The 13,477-nt window shown below is 35.3% G+C and overlaps 1 protein-coding gene across 14 annotated transcripts in view; it reads left to right on the top strand.

Annotated features, from left to right (window-relative positions):
* The window catches only part of Tanc2 (tetratricopeptide repeat, ankyrin repeat and coiled-coil containing 2), a 314,497-nt gene that overhangs the window by 132,792 nt on the left and 168,228 nt on the right, over nt 1-13,477 (top strand). The window contains exon 1 of one of the 14 annotated variants that reach the window (XM_052756542.1): nt 4,127-4,676. The exons of 12 other annotated variants lie outside the window; for them this stretch is intronic. The gene's annotated coding sequence lies outside the window, so the exon portion shown is untranslated. Of the gene's footprint in view, nt 1-4,126; nt 4,677-13,477 lie in introns of those variants that run through there. One more of the 14 variants, XM_052756541.1, reaches the window with a different exon arrangement.

The raw sequence follows: 13,477 nt of genomic DNA, 5'->3' as shown, positions 1-13,477 counted from the left end.
AATAGAGTTAGTTGAACAACTGTGTTTTCCCAGTTGCTGATAAAAGTCTGTATCTTGTTTCTGAAAGTGATAATTTTTTTTAAATACTCTTCTATATTATTTGGTAAATTTTCCAAAAATAGATTAGTTTAATGAAGCAAGTAAAGTGAGAAAATGTATATTTGATATGTGTACATCAATATATACTCATTTTTAAGTTGATTTTTTTGAGAATTTCTTGAGTACTGCATTTACAATTTCTACCATACCCCCCCAAACTCCTCCAACTCCTGTGTCTCTTGCCTCCCATTCCCTCTGAAATGTATGACTTCTTCTATAATTATAACTGTTAATACATATGTATGTATGTATTGTACTGAGCCCATTTAGTGTTCTTATGTACATGTATTTGGGGCTGACCACTTGGAATTGGATAATGTATTAGGACTTACTGATAAAAACATCAAGAAAAGCCCTTTTGAGCTAGTGATCTCTTTTAAGTGTTGTAATTGTAATTTAAAGGTAGTAGCATATGATTGGGAAAGTTTTATTTAGTATTTAGGTTATAAAAGCAGCATAAAAAGTGAAAACAGAGCATAATGAACCTTCAGAAATCCCTTATATATTATTCATGACATTCTTGAAACAAAAACATTGCTTCTCAGTATGTCCAGTCCTGACAGCTTGTCCTTCAGAGTTGAAAGTGTCTTGTTCTTTTATTGATCTTTAGTAAATTTCCAATGTGTAGGCAATCACGTTTTATGATTTTTAAAAAATATATACTCCTGTGTGAGAGGGTGCCGGTGGTTGAAGCCAGAGCCTCACACATACTAGGAATGCACCCTACCTCTGAGCATGCTTCTTTCTCTGTCATCACTGTTGCAAGTTGAAGTCCTGATTGGAGCTGCAGCCATCCGTAGGAAAGATGTAGGCCCACATTGAAATCTCACCAAAGCTTGAATTACTGCAACAATTCAAGTAAGACCTGATATTTCTCTGCGAGAGTGGAGAGTTCATATAGTCATCTCATCTCAATAGTGTCCTGCCGTGGGGCACTGGAACACTTATCCTTGATGACCGTCCTTTGGAGAAAGCTTACAATGGAGGAGGAGTGGAAAGAGAACAGGCATAAAAAGAGTAAAGGATTTCATGTAAATTTAGATTTGTTTTCTGAATTAATCATAAGGGAGTTAGGAATTAGTAGTCAAGGGAATACTCCTTAAATCCCTTTTGCCTTTTAGTTAAATGAACCATTTTAAGCAAAACAAAACCTATGCATTTTGTCTTTCCATGTATCTCTACCATATCCTCATCTTTCAGTTCCTACCAAGCATAAACACAGTGGGAAAATGATTTCCAAGTTTACAGTATTTTTTTCAGAGCTATTCTGAATCTAGCTAATGTATGGATCACCTCAGCATGGTTTGTATAGTGACATTTTGAGGGAAAAAAACTTGTGCTTTGACCCCAAGTATTAAATTGTTGATAATCTAAAGTCACAACTAAAGAGAATTTTCTTCAGAAATAACCAGTGGGACACAATAATTGTCTTAGTTAGGGTTTCTATTGATGTAATGAAACACCATGACCAAAAAGCAAGTTGGGGAGGAAAGGGTTTATAAAGCTTATGCTTCAGCATTGCTATTCATCACTGAAGGAACTCAGGACAGGAACTCAAACAGGGAAGGAGCCAGAGGCAGGAGCTGATGCAGAGGCCATGGATGGGAGCTGCTTGCTTGCTTGCTTACTTGCTTGCTCCCTTTGGCTTGCTCAGCCTGCTTTCTTATAGAGCCCAGGACTACATGTCCAGAGATGGCACCACCCACCATGGGCTGTGCCCTCCCCTATTGATCACTAATTGAGAAAATGCCTTACAGCTGGATCTCATGGAGCCATTTTCTCAACTGAGGCTCCTTCCTCTCTGATGACTATAGCTTGTGTCAAGTTGACACAATAATACAATAATATTTGATTTTAAAGACTTACTAGATAGAAGAGATTAGACTACAATGGGAGCACAGAACCAAGTAATGCCAGCTGTGAAATTTTCAAATCAAACATGAATGCTCACTTTTCACTTGACTTTACAGTTTCTAGTTAGGTGAAGTAAAAAGTAGTTGAAGATTATCTGAAGCAAGTTCCTTCCTTTGTATGTTTGTTAGTATCATCCTTCTGTGGAAACTGCTTTTACTTTCTCACTGTTACCATCTTCTAAGAGATGTATGTCATGACAGGCTGTAGAATTATATTTATGTACTTAACCTCAAATAATCCTTTAACAGTGTTTCAAGGCTTCCTCACCTACTATGATATAAAAAGAAACAGCCACTGTGTCAAGTGTGTGCAATATGATGATACCAAATATGCTATCGGACATGAAAACTAGCCTAGAAATCCAAGTACTATGGTATATCTCTAATCTTGGGTACTTAAGAGGCTAATGCAAGAGTATCTATGAGTTCCAGACTAGCCTGGGCAATGTAGTAACAGTAAATTTGTCTGTCTGTCTCACTCCTTCTTCCTTCACTCTTCCCTTTCCCTCTCAAAAAAAAAAAAAAATGCCTATCCTAGAAAACTTTTCAGACCATTTTTTGGTTGAAATTTACTGAAGCCCATTTCTCCTTTTTATCTTTATTATTTTTCTTAACTAAGTATTTTTATGTAAAATGGCATTTCAAGTCTTGGCATTATGTTGTTTTATTTTATTCTGTTACCACAGTAACTTTAGGAAGAAAGTATAATATATGTTATTGCTCATACTTTGCTGATGATGAATCTAGTGATGGGAGTTATTGAGTTACCCATGGTGATGCCTGGTAAGCAATCAAATTCATACTACAGCTACAGTCAGAAGTGCATGTGGTTTGTACTGCACTGCAGTCCTTTAGTCACATTTAAAGTGGTGACTATCATTTCTAGAGATTAATGCTTCAGGAATCTTTGACCAACAAATACATAATTTATACTAGAATTATTATTGTACTGCCAGCCTATGAAAGAGAACGATAATGCATTGATTTCCATAATTATTTTGCTTTATGTTGTGTCTGAACATTTCATAAAATGAGTGATAATGGAAAAGAAACACATTGTTATGAAAAAGAATGATTTAATATGCAATTGCCCTCTCTAAATAGATGCAATAGAATAGCACCAGTGGTCCGTGCCTCAGGAATATAATAAAAGATTTTTCCCCCACAGCTCAGTTTAGGGCCATATATAGAATACTGCAGAGGAGAATACCATTTCAGCAATCCATATATTGATGCCATTCTTAAGTCCTTCTCCCATAAGTCCTTTTGGAAGCTATCCTACTATCCAGTGGAGGGGAAGGAACTATTCTGGATTCTTGAGAGGTGAGGAAAAACTACACAGAAAAAGGTTTTTCCAGTCTAAATAAAGAGTTAGGCCTTTCGAAGCATGGGGTGGAACAGTAATCTTATCACATCAAAATGATACAGTAATTTCTTTGTTGTGAATGAAGGAAATAAGCATCTTTAGTGAAGTTGGTATCTTTGAACCTTCTTGTGTGTAAAAGGAATCCAGTAGCATATCTGTCTTTGAAACTGGTATCTTTCCAATTTCATGAGTCAGTCTGTTGATGATGATGCAGTTTTTAGTGTATCTGATGTATATCATCTAAATAAAAGGTATTTAATCTAAATATATCTGAGTATTTAAAAACAACTTTTGGTTGTCTTAGATTCTAGGTAATTCTTACATTGTAGCTATATATCAGTGTCTAATTTTAAAATATGACCCAATATATTATGAAGATATTGCAGATTTATGTATTAGCTTTCAAAGTACTATATTGATCCTTTAAATTGCCTTATTATAGCTTGTGGGGGGTTGTAGCTGTTTACATAGCTACTGTATTTTGCAATGTGTATTTACACAACTCAGAGTCAGAAATTCAAGAATTTAGATTCCTAAAGAGAAATTAGAGGAGTTTGTAGCTTTAAGGCATGAGATGCTTACAGCTTTTTAATATAAATTGTTCCCAGAATCCATGTCACAGCTCCTTCTATGGTGCTGCTTCCCCCCCCCCTTTCTCTCGGTTGCTATGACAACAGCAGCACTGCGCCATTCATCAGCTTTGGACCTAGGCTGCACTGTTAGTCTTCCGTGTTACTCCTGAATGTTAAGAACATCCGTGAATCATTCACTCTAGTTAACACTGCGCCATTAGAAACCTCAGAACCAGTTCTTCAGCAATTTTCTCTAGCAGAAGAGTAAACTAAACTGCGCCACAGAGAAAACCTGTATAAAAAATATTTCTCTCAAATGGAATCATACAATCTGTTTGCTGCAGTATTATGGAAAAAAATAACTTCGTGTCAAGCAATCTAATGAAAAGATCTCATCTGTATAATATTTCTTGAAATCATTAGATGTTCAAAACAGGTACAACAGTGCTTGCTTATGTGGATACAGAAGGAAGCAGGTGATGTTGTTAGGGGCTCTAAGCCCCTTTGGGAGCATCTCTTGTGCATTGGGACTATAATCAACATCTGCTGGAAGAAGTGTCACCTGTGAGGCATAGTAAGTTCTGGGCAGTAAGAAGAGCTGGCTGGAGAAGATTAAAGTGTGGCTCATTACTAATGTGCCAGCACGAGAACATGGCCAGTGAATAAGCCTGGAAATGGGAAGCAAACTGCAAAGTATTGACAGATGAGGAAGGAAGAGTAAAGGCTGTGAGTATGATAATCAGAATATTTGTGTGTTCCATGGTTTCTGAGCTGTAAGGCCTACTTTGAGATTTGTAGGAAAAGAAATTCAGCCTAAGAGACTCCAACACCTAGTTAGCAGAGAACCCATTAAGAAATTTTCATCAGGCACATTTATTTAATTTTTAATTGTTTTTTATGTATTAAATCATGAACCTTTAAATAAATCTCTTATTTTTTAAAAAAGAACATTTATTGCAGAGAAATCAGTTTTGAACTGTTAGGTTTTTTTTATGTAAATGTGAAGGTCATTTTTTTTTAACATTATGATTCCAGAATAGATCTCTACTTTCCATTGCAATAGCTTTATCAGTAAATTCCCTTTTAAAAAATTACAGAAATCTAGACTTGGTAAGTGAGCTTGTTAGTATATCATACCTGTCCTATCATTACCTAAAATGTTTAGAAATAAATGAATATTTCTGTATATTTTGAGGATACAAGGATTTTTTTAAATGGCTTTATTTGCTAGTTATGTTGATTTGGGTCTACTTTATCAGTTAAATTATATGTCTACCCTTTTTAAACTTGGATTGTTCAGATAATTTGGTAGTTACTACCTTTAGATAAATTTAGTTTACATTTGGATTTTCTTAGACTGCTCATTTTCTGCTCTTTCATTTTCTCTCTTTAGCTCTCTGGCTAACTATGGTAACTTAGAAATGACCTAAAACTAGGAACTGGGTTTTTTTTAAATTAGAATATTTAGGCTGATCTTCAGCCATCTCAAAACAGAAAAAAAGCATTTTGATATGGGCTCATTCTTTTTGTTATTTGTCTTGAGTTGCTTTTCTTAAAGCATGTTATTCAGAAAATGCACATTAGACATGACTGAGTATCTTTGATTTACATAGTTAAATGAAAGCATGTTTTGTACTTTTGATTTCTGGTCTTTCCATGTTTGAGAATTTCACCTAAAAATCTCTGTATGAATCTGACCATTGTTTAGGAAACCTTTAAATGTGAAGAATTACTATATTAAAATGTAGTAAAAACTGTTATTCACACTCACAGTTATATATGTCATTAATAAAACAATTTTGCTCCTCTTATCTATGATTAACATTAAATAAATTTAATATTTGCATTTTAAGTGTTGATTTGCAACTTAAAATACATTTAAAATTTTACATATACTGAACTACTATGTATATTATAAGTTGATGCTCCTTTGTAGTCTGTACTCATAAATCTCATAAATGTGTATAAAGGATTTTATATCTCTGAAATCAAAATTCTCAATAATAGTAGCAAAGACTGAGTTTTTTAATAAGGTTAGGGTTTTTTATTGTTTTATTTATTTTCAAGTAATATTCCTTGGCATGCCCTTTGATTTTCATGTTTGTGGCTTTACTCAATATGGCATATAGTTTCTTTATATATGTTGGCTAATTTAAATTTTACCTGGAATTTTTCATATTTTAGAAGATATTGCAGTGGGACCTTTTAAAATAATCTATTGTAAAATTATATTTTATTTTAAAATATAAAATAAAAAAATTTGGATGAAATAAAAAAATAATAATCAATCTATTCTGTTGGGTTGCTACATGTCTATGTCATACATTAGGTTTCTTAAAGTGAAGAACATTCAAGCTATAGATTTAAGTGACAGTGTTCTATGAAAAAATTAAGCCTCTGTTTCAAAATGATTTGATATTGTCTTGCAGTTTATTTTCTGGAATATTTTTAAGTCTTTTTGGTATTATTCATATGGCATATAAAGTCTTAATTGATAGTTGATACTGCTTTTAATTGGGATGAAATATAATAAATTACTGAATACACAGTATGCAAAGATCATAAAAAAGGCTCAAGTTTGTCTCTTCAGTTTTGTTGACTAAAATTTTTATAATGTGCTAATAACACTTCTAAATACCCAAGAATATGGTAATACCAATAATAAAATTTTATTAAGAAATACTAAAACTAAGATATTAAAACTTAAAGTTAAGTTGATATGTAAAACCAAAGAATGGGCCCCAGTTATCCTGCTTTTTTTTCCTCATGGGAATAAGTCATAACATTTCAGTGATAAATGTGTGTTCTTTATTCCCCCCTACATTACATGATTATATTTTTATACTGTAAGCTTTACAAGTTAGGGCAGGCTAACTTTCCTTGTTATTCTACTATAAACAATAATGCTTTTTTGTAGTAACAGTAGTAGTAGTCGTCGTTGTCGTCGTCATCATCTAGGCATTAAATATAGATTGCTAGGCATGGAGACACATGCCAAAACCTTAGTACTTGACGGGTGAAGAGAGGATGGTCAACTTCACTTAGATAACAGGTTTGAGCTTGAGTTTGAGGCCAGTCTGGGCTACATGAGACTCAGTGCCAAAATTAAACAAAATGAAGAGTAATGAACCAGATGGAGTGAAGCATGCCTGTAATCCCAGCACTTAGGAATTAGAAGTAGAAAGATCATGACTTCAAGGCTATCCTAGGCTTCATAGACAGACCCTGCCTCAAAAAGCAAAAATAAAATAAAAGTAAAGTTAAACAAAACTCGGCAAGATAGTATCTGTGAAGCAGCAAGTATACTTGGCACAGAAGATTATTCTCTTAGTGATACCTCCCCTTTCTCTCCTCACTCTTTGTTGGCCCAAATTGCTGCTGCTTGGACTTTCCCTTAGGAGTTCCTTTAGGACAGAAATTTGAATGTTTACCAAATGGGCTATGATGTCTAATTTAAAAGCAGACCCAGGGTTGGCGATGTATTGGCTTAAAATGCAACTGGCCTCGGATTCAACCCCCAACATCACACAAAAACTTCAGATGGTAGCACACAGCTGCAATCTCACCTCTCAGATGTGGAGGTAGGCAGATCAGGAGTTCAAGGTCATCTCCAGCTAATGTAGCAGGTAGAAGTCGAGCTTGAGTTACTTTAGGCTTGTTTCAAAAAAACAACAACAACAAAGAAAAACAACAAAAACAAACCTCAGCATTCCTAGAAAGCCTCACATTTTTCTCTCCTAAAGTAGTATGCATTTATTTTTATTTTATCATCAAAATATATATCTCCCCCAAATATTTAAATAAACTTGTAGGAGTTTTGCATTTACATACCCAAACATATTTCTGTCAACATGCTACTTGGATGATCACCTCCATTTAAAAGTGGAGATTCGAGTTTACTCTCTCTGCTTCCTGCTTGCAGGTCAAGACGTGAGCCCTCAGCTTCCTGCTCTTTCTGCCATGCTGACACCCCCCTGGAACAATAAACCAAATAGACTTTTTTCTATAAAAAAAAAAAAAAGAAAAAGAAAAGTGGAGATTCTCTGAATGTACCAGGCTCTGCCGACTCCCCATAGGAGAATTTGCCTTGGAGGAGGTGGGAATGGGGAGTAGATTGAGGGTGAGGAAGGCTGGGGGCGGGAGGAGGGAGGAGAGGGGGATCTGTGGTTGGTATGTAAAATGAATAGAAAATTTCTTAATAATAAAAAAAATGGAGATTCTGAGATGAAAGAAGCATGTGCATCTCTGTGGAGAAAGAGATTAAGAATCAAGAGGTAAGATGAAGGTGAATCTGGTTCAAACTGGAAGGTCCACACCATTCAAAAGAGAGAAAAGTAGTAGTTTGGAGATGAGTCAAGCTGTAATGAATGAGAAAGGAGTCTGTTGTGTTGCAACAGAAGAATGATGGTAGAGAAGCTGCCTCTAAACCTCTGCAGAGTTAAGCAGTAAAGGCACATACCTGTTTAACCCCTTCCTATCTCTACAACTTATTTGACAACCAACCTTTGTCAACATAAGTAACTCCTACAAGATCACATGGAACAAGTGCCTAAAGAAGCACTCTGCCAGCTCATGAAAGTTCGATGAGTTCTAAGAAAAGAAGAGAAATATTGATGTGGAATGAACAATGCAGCAGTTATCTTGGCACTCCAGAGATGATGGGGAAATTACAGTTTACATAAATGCTCCAGATAAATTTTACTTGAAAAATCTTGCAGATTTGAATTTTTTTTCTTGGTATTTTAACACAGGCTCTCTCTACATAGCCCTGGCTGTCCTAGAATTTACTGCATAGCCCAGGATGGCCTTGAACTCACAGGGATACACCTGCCTCTGCCTCCAGAGTGCTGGTATTAAAGGTGTGCACTACCACTCCCAGCAGATTAGTGATTTTTAAGTTGGAGAAAAGTTTATATTGATTATTTGTATTAGAAAATAAAATGATAAAGTAACCAGAAAAATCTTGAAAGTAAGAATATATCAGATAGTAAACACATCAGTTTATTTGGAGTAAATCTTTTATGAAAGGATGCTGAAGATGACTGACATCAAATTGAAACAGCCTTTGGGAACAGTGGTAGACTAAGCTGACAACAGAGAAAATATAAGAGAAAAAGATTAAAAACAAAACAAGCAAATTGGTACTGTGAAAGATCCATCCTTGACAGCAACGTTTAAGGATGGGTATTGGTGGCCTCAGTAGGAGTAGAGAGCGATTAGGACAAGTTTTTAACCTCTGCATTTCAAAGTCATACACATAGACTGTGTTCAGTTCCTTGTCTTGTACTGTGACAGAAGCAACTTAAGAAGGAAGGGTTTATTTGGCTCACAGTGTAAGGTGTAGTCTATCCTAGTGACAAGAACACGAGGCAGCTGCTCATGTTGCAGTCAGTAGGATGAATGCTGGCTGTGTGTGTGTGTGTGTGTGTGTGTGTGTGTGTGTGTGTGTGTGTGTGTGTACACAAATTAGGCATGATTGATCAGGATTCCAACTTAGGTCTTTATCTCCAGTACCAGCTCTTAAGTAGTCAAGAAGTAAACTTTAAGAAACATCTACCAAAGACTAAAACATATGTTAAAAGACAGATAAGATGGCTAAGGATCAGTATCAAAGATGCTGGGGAACCAGGATGGTACAATCTGTATAAAATCTGAAGTTTGGGAGAGTTTAGAGATTCTTGGAGCACTGGTTTCAAATTTGCATAGAGAAAATAGATTCATAAAGGCCCAAGAATCTATTGTAATGTGATTCTGCTTTAACTTTCCTGAGCTGTAGAAATTCTTAGCTATAGTGTTCTACTTTTACTGATATTCGTATTCTGTTTGTTTAACAAAGAGAAAAAAGGGCTACTTAAAATTGGCAGGAGTAGATGTGGGATAAGGAAGCATCTAAGACATTCACAGCCGAAGATACTTTTCAGAGTTCTGATTATTTGGAGATGTTTATATTATATGGTTGTACATAGGATTCATCAAGACTTTGAAGAATAAAATGTTTGTCTTTCCCAATTTAGCATGCTCATCCTACAAATTTCCCATTTTTATATTAAGACAGGTGAGGCCTCCCCTAAAGCAGATGGCTATATTCCTTTGACTCCTGCAATATGAGTAGTTTAGAATCTGCCACTTGCTTGCTGTGTAACATTGAGCATGTTGTGGATGACATTGCTATGCCTTAGTTCCCTCGCTCATTAAATGGGAGAAATAATACCCATAGAGTTTGTCAGGATAAATAAATGCTGACAGTGTGCTATAAGACTTACTCCTCAGTAATAACAGATGATCGTCACATCATGGCAGTTGCAAGGCCAGCTGGTCTTTCTGTACCTTTCTTTACTTCTTTCTCCTCTCTACCATTTCATTTGATAAGAAGGGAAATCATTTTCACTTTTACTTATGTTGTTAAAGTAAGCAGAAAGTAGTTGAAACTTATTTTCATTTTTGTTTGATTTAAAAGAAGCCTGTACCAAAACAAAAAAGGTAAGAAACAAATATATTGCCTTATTACTATAATGAGAAGTATAAAATTGTGAAATTACACATTCAGTACAGAATGAGCTTTTCAGAATTTTAGCATTTATTAGAAATGTGAGGTGTTTTGTTTGTTTTACTTATTTTTAGTTTATATGTATGAGTATTTTGCTTGTATGTGTGTGTGTGTACCACACATACATACATCTCCTCGGATCAGTGTTACGGACAGTTATGAGCTGACATGTGGGTGTTGGGAACCAAACCTGGATCCCTTAAATGCTGAACCATCTCTCCAGCACCCTAGAAATCTAAGTTTTAAATTATTTGTCATTATAGTATAGCCTAAGGCAATGCAGTATTGTGTGTGTACTCTGGATTGAATCTGCCTTGATTTGCGTCTTGACTAACACAAATCAGTTCTCTTTGGGGGCAATACTTGACACCTCTGTGCCTTAGTTTCCTTTTTTATCTTCAAGAGATAGGTAATACCTGAAGCCTCTTCATTAGGCCATTATAAGTATTAAGTGAATAAATTAATTTTTTAACAGTTTGAATCATAAGATATGTATAGTATATGCTTTGTTTCCCTATAAGACAGAAACAGTTTTTATCCTTTCTTCTACCTTCAGTCTGTAGTCCCATGCCTGGCATGTTGTAGACAGTCACAAAATCTTTCATGAACACTTGTCGAATACATTGCTTGGTGCATCAGTAATAGTCTCTGTTTCAGTTCCTGTATCTAAGCAGGCCAAAGCAGATAATCTAATTGTAATGGGAAGAGCATTTCCTCACTAAGGTTTTATTAAAAGTGAGAGCTTGAGGCTCATGACTCACCATTTTTTTACTGACTGATCAGATTTGTGATGATAAACTCTTGTAAACTAAGGCTAGATGGAGGTATGCCATATGAGTCACATTCCTCATCCCAGTTCTTAGGACTCACTGACCACAGTATAGTGCCTAGAACAGAGAGAATTAATTTGTTTTATGTCAAGTTCGACCTGCTCTCAAAATGTATTACTGAAAGTTGCTCTGGTGTCTAAGATACAGGTCACCTAAGCTGAGGTAGAGGTGCACTGATCTCATGACTGCCTCATGATTAAGTGCCCCAAAAGGACAGATTTAGTTTGCCAACAAGGAAAATAAAATTTGTTGTTATTTTCCTTGTATTCACCATTAGATAGGTATTGTCTGTTATGTAGTGGAATTCTTGACATTGAACTAAATGTCTAGTGATTTCAACATCTCTTACTTTGGAGACAAATTGTTGCTTTAATGAGAAACTTTTGTAGATATGGTAATACTCAGTTTACTTAGATTACAATATTTCATCTGTGTGTACAATATGACATTGAACTATAAGTTACCTCTTGTACTTTTTCTTGTAGCTTTTTGAAATTTGATTTTAAGTGTAATTATATAATTTTTCCTAGGCTATGTCTTGGATTTTGAAAAACATTATCTGTCATAGCTTATCTATCCATAGTGGTTTTGTTTCATGCTTCTATTTTTGTTTTTTATAGTTCTCAAATAGTGTATTGTTAAGAAAATAGCAGAGATAGAAATGTGGTGAAGTGTAAATGACTTCCCTGTTGTGGTCATCGATTTAATGCTTTAATATTTCTTCACTGTTTGCATCATTACTCATTTCAGTTACTGACACTGGCTCTGGTTTTTGTTGTTTATTGTTTTTTATTCGTTTGTTTATTACTGCCAAGGGCTGCATCCAGGACCTTGTGTACACTGTGCACATGCTTTACAAACTGAGCCATGTTCCCAACCTCATAGGATTTTATTCATCTCCTCTTTTCTAAATCTAAACTTTACATTAGTTATTTTTCTCATTGCTGTGACAGAATACCTAAAAAAAAAAAAAGCAGATTAAGGAAGGAAGACTTAGTACTTATGGTTTGAAGGTCCAGCTCACAGCAGCAGTAATGTGAGGCAGCTGAGTATATTGTCATAGTTAGGAAACAAAGAGAAACTAATGTTCATGCTTAGTTTACTCTCTTTTTTTTTTTCTTCCTTTTTATTCTATCTGGGACCCCAGCCCATGGGATGGTGCTGTCTCTATTCATGGTGGCTCTTCCTATGTTAGTTAAATATCTCTAGAAATGCCCTTAATAAACATCCCCAGAAGTATGTCTCCTAAGTGATATCAAATCTGGCCAGTTTGAATATAGCAACCTGAGTCCAGCTTTACATTGAGGATAACCCTGTCCTAGACACTGTGGCTTTGAGCTTCCAGTTTTAGAAGCTTTCTTTACTGACTTTTATCTAACTGCTTCCAGAATTAATTAATACATTCTTTTCCCTTTGTGACACCTAAAGACTGTTATCAGGACTTGTAGATCAGGCCAGTAGGTCATTTTTTAAGAAAAAGCTTGCAAAAGCTGATCACCCGGACTCTAGTCAGACATCCATGGTGTAGGTTCCAGCATTACCACTTCTGTACTGATTAACTGGTCACAAGTTATTCATGTCAAGTTTTCGTATTGTATTTTATAAAATGTGCATAAGAATAACTGTCTCTTAAGAATGGATTTCAACAAATGCTGTACCAGGTACTTAGCATTGTGCATATAATGAACCCTAAGTATTACCTGTATTTATACCATTAGTATATGACCACGGTTAGACAAAGGAAACTTAAGTGATTTTTATGGCTAGTTTCAAATTTTCTCTGTAGCCCTGACTGGCCTCAAACTCTGTCTTCCTGCCTCAGTCTCCTGAGCACTGTGCATGTCCCAGTTGTGGTGCCAGTTTCATGAAAACTGATTTTATTGTTAACCTCTTTAGCTTTCATTGTTCCATATTTTTACACAATTTTGTTGTTTGTTTGGGGTTTTTGCCATTCATCCAGTGAGATTACATTAGTTAATGGAAGGACAGAACTTACTGACTTTAGACAGTGTCTAAAAGTAGAAATTTTAGATTTGTTTTTTAGCTTCCATTCTTTACTGTGTTATGCAACATGACTGCTATCTCCATTCTCCTCCTAGATTTTTCTTCCACATCTTAAAAATGTAACAGTGAACAGAGCAGTGCGTTTA

This window comes from Peromyscus californicus, unplaced genomic scaffold, assembly GCF_007827085.1.
Source record: "Peromyscus californicus insignis strain IS unplaced genomic scaffold, ASM782708v3 Scaffold_3__1_contigs__length_106647218, whole genome shotgun sequence".
NCBI classification, from domain to species: domain Eukaryota; kingdom Metazoa; phylum Chordata; class Mammalia; order Rodentia; family Cricetidae; genus Peromyscus; species Peromyscus californicus.
This window is presented reverse-complemented; position numbering and strand designations above follow the sequence as displayed.